Raw genomic sequence first — 6,000 nt, forward strand, 5'->3', positions numbered from 1 at the left:
TTATGAAAAGGGGGGATCGAGGTTAAAATATATGTCAATCTATCCAGCAGACCACTTTTCACAAAAGTTGATAAAATTATGTTTTTCGTAGTGTACCAACTGGGTACCATAGCGTACCTTCAAGGATTTTGAACGTACCTCGCAAATTCCTTGTTTTAGAGTGTCCTGCTGAATAGACCGGTGATTTTTTGAAAACCTTCACTAAACCTTCCAAAACCTACACCAATGTAGTGTACCAATAGCTTACCTTCCGAATCAGAGGTTCTTTTTTAAAGTACCTCAAAATTTACTATGCTTACTTATATAAAACTCTTTAACATACATTATATGTAAAATCTGACTTCGGATTTTAATTTTTCGGAAAATTTTAGCCCGATTTGACCCAAAAAACATATTACTAAAGTGTATTATACGCTACTTAATGACCAAAAACGTGATTTTAAAACAAGTATATCGAAATACCCTTGAATATCTACATTCAGCTAAACATTCTGTTTACCCCTGAAAGTAGATATCGAACAAACATGGGAGAAGAAACTTTTAATATCTTTAAAAAAACATTATCAATCTGTATGGGTACAGGTTGAACGTACCACAAGGCAAATCATGTTAATATGGATGGGATAGATGATTTTCTAAGAAAAATTTAATTTTTATGATTATTTTAGAAAATTCGTAATTTTGTGAATATTTTGGGGAATGCTGAGAATTAAATCCATCACCGATCTGGTCATTCCCGACAATCACGACACTCATCTGTGCACGTTTTGAAGCAGTTGCTGCTTTGCTTGCTTATGTTAGTGTGTTGGTGAGTTAACCCAACAGCTTCCGTGTCATGGTGCCTGCTTTGTTTGTAACTCACACAGTCGCGCCTGCCGAGACGAACTTGGAATGCGTAGGCATTGTTTTCATTTTCTTCTGTCGTTTCGCTTTTTGTCACGATCGTACTGCAGAAGTCTTCATTGTTTTCATTGTGCTTTTCATCATCAGCAGCGAGTGTAACGTTTTTCTTGTGAGCAGCGACCATTACTGGTGATTGTTGTTTGCCATGGCTCTCACTGTGTGACAAAACGATCTGTCAGCGATAGTCGGTTGATGCGAAGACGAGCGTCACGTGAGTGTCATGAAATTTTAAATCACTGATCCAGTCACATCAAGCTGTACCACCTCTGAAAAAGCAAAGACAAGAGGCGTATTGTTCATCTACACATTGGAGGCCTCATCAACGTGAAGAAACTGTTCAAGGAGAACTACGACAATTTACGAATGCTCATCGAGTCATTTATCAGCCATGTGGAGAACCTTAAGTTCCTGGGTCAAGAATTTACTGGAATTTCAGAGCAGATCTTGGTGTACATTCTGGCTGGAGCGCTGGATGACGAAACCAAGATACATTAGGAGTCTACAGTCAAGCGAGGAGTGATGCCTACCTACGACGAAACCATTACATTCCTGAAGCACCGTGTCTCCGTCCTAGAGTGGTGCCAAATCCAAGCACCACACAACGAGGCTCAGCCCAAGCAACAACGTGTAAATCTTAAGGCAATAACGTACAAGCCATTGTTCCAAAAAGCCAACGCAGCTACAACACCGACACAACAAGAACTTCGGTGTGACTTCTACAGCAGCAATCACTCCACCTACAAGTGTCCAAGAATGTATATATCAACCAGCGGCTTACGCTGGTGAGAGAGAAAAACATCTGCTTTAACTGCCTCCGAGTTGGACACCAATCGACAGAATGCAACTCCAATAAGACGTGTTTCAAGTGCCAGAAGAAACATCATACCATGTTGCACGAAGAGTCTCCGATGCAGGATGTAGCAGCACAAGGAAATTCTGCGAGTCAACCAGCCATAACGCCGCCAGTGGCATCCGGATCTAGTGAAGTACCTTCCTCGTCCAGTAGTGAACAATCCGGCAGTAAGCGGCAGTAAAGTTTCCAGGTAAATTTAATTTCCGTATCAATGGTTAACCGTTTAGGTCTGAAACTAAAGCCGGTGTGTATTCCTATCACTGGCATAGGAGCATCAAAAAAGTACGCCAGAGACATCATCCTCGCCGAAGTTCAATCCAGGATAAACAATTTCATCATGGAGATTGAATGCTTGGTCGTTTCCAAGGTAACAGGAGTGATTCCGTCAACAAAGATCGATACATCATCGTGGCCAATACCAGCGGGTTTCCAAATGGCCGATCCACAATTTCATACGCCAAACCATATTGAAATGTTTGTCTGTGTGTCCAAGTTTTTCCTTTTACTGAAGCCGGGATTCTTCCAAATGGCCGATGACCTGACAGATCTTCGAAGGACCCACTTTGGATACCATTGCCAGTCAGCAGTATGCAAATTCTGCAACAGTTGACCAAGTCCACGAAACGATCTAACGGTTCTGGGAGCTGGAGGAAGTCCAGTCGGAATCGTCACCCGGAAGCGAACAGGAATAGTGTGAAGCATTGTTATCTATCCCTGCTGAGATTCAGTAAAATTAATGGTTGTTAGCTAAGATCTTGGTAAGTTTTTTTTATTGAGATCCAGCAAAGTAAAATGCCGAGGTATTCGATGGTGCCCATCTTGGCAAAAATCTAAATAAGTGTGTATGACTGAAGGTCCCGAAAAAGTCATGCACCATATCTCGCCCCTTATCATAGACAAAATCAGGTTGGAACAGGTATCAGGTTTCAGAACGATGGTTCAGGTGGCATGAAGCTTTTTAAGTTTATATAATTTTGACGTATGACTATGTCTTTAATTTCTATACTGGGGTACACTTTGTGAAAACTGAACAGCTGCCCCTTGATCGATTTCAATAATTTTATTAGATTTTCAACAAGAAACTATTGAAAAAGTGGTAATGTCAAGCATTATCCGAAGTACAAATAAATAGTGATAATTATTTCACTGTTTTCATAAAATAAACGTTGTTCCCAAACGCAGTCGTCATAATCGAGTACCACTTGGTTGCACATCATTCTGCTTTAAACTGAAAAGATATAAAAGAGCGCTGCTGAAAAAGAACTAAATTTTCTTCACATTTGTTCCATGCCCTAGCGGTCCTACGTCAAGCTTCCGTTCGTGCCCCTAGGCACAGACCCTTCTACTTTTTTCAATTCATATACTGAGTGGCTAACACAATGATGATGTTTTTCAGAGATAAATTACAAATAAGAAAGCAACATGTTATAACGGGATGTAGTGGCAATCTATTATTATATTTTGAGCATACCACTAATGCTAAGACTTCTGATTGTTCTATTACAATGAGACTATCTACATTGCATAATTTCGTTAACACAGGAAAATTTGAGGCACATAACGTCAATCTTGTGTTCTTTGACGTTACGTTACGTTACGTTAGTTTTTGTATTGTACTTGCAAAAATAAAAAATAAAAAGTAGCCCATAAATATTATTTCAGATTTGGAAAGTGCGTTAAATATCCTATAAGAATCGATCAAGAATTTCTGATTTGAGTAGATCAAAACGTTTTGTTCAAAATATTGTAGCGTCACACAACAGTCAATCGCCATATCATTTTGAGCTACTTAAATCATTAACACTGAATCAGTTCTTATTGGAAATTTATCATATTTTTCCAAATCTGCAATAATATGCAGGTATTTTTTGTTCAGTAACAGGACAAAAACTGTCAAAAAATTCATCACAATCGTGAATACATTCTTATAGAATGTGTCTTATATACTACCCCTTTATTGCAATTTGTTTTGAATTATTATTGCAATGTAAAACAAACCATTCCAGCGCTTAATGCATCATGCAAAAGCGCGTGCCTAGCACATCACTCAGCTTGCATGTTTGTACTCGATAAAAAAAATGTTACAATGTTCCTAAATGCTGTTACTACTTCCTACTTTCAAGCGCTAATGCGTTTTTATTAAACATTCTTCTCTCTAAGCTGACGCCTATTGTAATACCATAAACACAAACTAGCTGCCCCACGTGAAGACTGCCTCAGCTGAATTCGCACGTCATCAACAACGGAAATCCACACACACTAAATATGGGTATTAGGGTGGTTTTGTTCCACACAACGCAATCAATTCGAAATCAGTTTCCTAATTCAGTGCGATGAAATGTCAAATGCAGCAATGTGGTCCCTAAAACCACCCTAGTTGCAAACGCAAGACCACCACAACTTCTCAAGTTTTTAAAGAACAAAACGAACCAACCGAGTCGAAACGAAAACAAAAACTCCTTTCAACAAGCATTTGTTGCCAAATTAAATTGTCCGTGAAAGGGAAACTGGAGGAAAACATAGCAAATCGTAAGTACACAAAGAAAACAGTTGTACAATCACATGTAGGGAAAAGAAGCACCGACGAGAGACGTAATCCATCAAACAAGCAGCAGTAACAGTCACATCCACTGTGGTAGCTAGGTAGCCAACCTAACGGACGAGCAAAGTGCATGGTTGATGGAGGGAAACCTTTCCCATGAATAGAGCAGGAACCATTCGAATGCACAACTTCTTTTGTTTATCTTAAATTACAAGAACAAGACAGAAAAGATCGTGGTCCTACTCCTTGATGTAGTTCGGAGGGAGGGAGGTCATACTTGGGCTATTTGTTGCAGGATGGATCAGCAACTGGAAATGGACTTGACGGGGGGAAAAGTTAAAAGAGGGTAAAGGATGCACCATTGTCGAGGCTAATTGTCGGTGCATTTCGAGCAACCCGACTAGCACTGACAAGTGGGTGGCACGAGACCGAGAGCGCATCTTTCCTTTCGTCGGTTGCACTAGTCGGCAAAATTGATTCTTTTTTTTTTGAGCATCCTTAAACCAAATGTTATGAATTTAATATATGTTGCCTCGCTGCATCAGATATGTATTGTGGATCTTAAGAAAAATGTCCGTCCGGCGTCTACCGTAGACTTCTGCCGCAGCTGTCAAAGTTCTACCGCCAGTTTGAAAATGAGTTGAATGCTGGAAAAACATAGTGTGCATTGACAAACTTGAAGCATTTTAACTGGCGATTCACTGAAGACTTGCTTATTTGATTCTTGGAATTAATGCATAAAACGAAAATTCATCTCAGGAAGCACAATACTCACATTTTTTATAACACGTACCGTTTTTGAGAAAAACAGACTTAAATTCACAAAAGTAGGTATTTTTATGGACATTCGGTTTGTCTGTGTTATCAAGTGTGATAACCGACCGATACCTATACTAGATATTAAGATCGTGGTAGGCCTTGTCTTTTTGAATTTCCATTGTTCTCTTTTACCCAAGCTACCGTTAACTTTGCTTCAAGGGGTATTAAACTCTGCACACCTTTATCGTGCCTAGTGATTTAGTTGTGCCGAAGTAGGCTGAAGTGTGCCAATCATGGCGTCAATATCCCATGAGCTTGGCAACCCTGAAGATAAAATGACATTTCAAGCTGAGCATTGTATTAGGTCCTAAGTAACATTGACAGATTCTCTTCACCGACTTTTTCTTTGTATCACCACGGCCATGTAAAGACATTCCCAGATATTTTGAGCACACAGATTGATAAAAGAAGCTTTTATCTAGCATCTTCTACGACAAACACAACAAAAAACGGTTCTGTGCTCAACTTATTAACGGAAGAGAAAGTCGACGAAGAAAATCGATCAATGTTAGTTATGACATAATGCAATGTTTAGCTTGATTTATGGTTGTGTTTAAATTTTCATTTTCGGAGTTGGAGTTGAAACAAAAACTGGAAGTTATCAAACCTATGTTCAAGTAAATTCGTTCCACAATATTCTGACTCGATGTCCCTTTGAACAACTAATTCTTTGCGGGATCGATGGTGCAAGAAACTGTCACCAGCTGTCTTTGAAATCCTCTCCAACTAAAGCAAACAAAGAACTCGAACGGACGGAAAGATGAACTACGGTTAAGTAATCAACGCGTCGAATACCCAGCCGAAAATCTGTGAGGCTCCCAGTTGTACAATTATTACTACTGCCTGCTTGTCCATAATTTGGTCATAACTCTAGTGTTGATTT

This window comes from Ochlerotatus camptorhynchus, unplaced genomic scaffold (genome assembly GCF_037179485.1).
Source record: "Ochlerotatus camptorhynchus isolate MF236.1 unplaced genomic scaffold, CSIRO-AGI_Acam_v1.1 ptg000406l, whole genome shotgun sequence".
In the NCBI taxonomy this organism is placed as follows: domain Eukaryota; kingdom Metazoa; phylum Arthropoda; class Insecta; order Diptera; family Culicidae; genus Ochlerotatus; species Ochlerotatus camptorhynchus.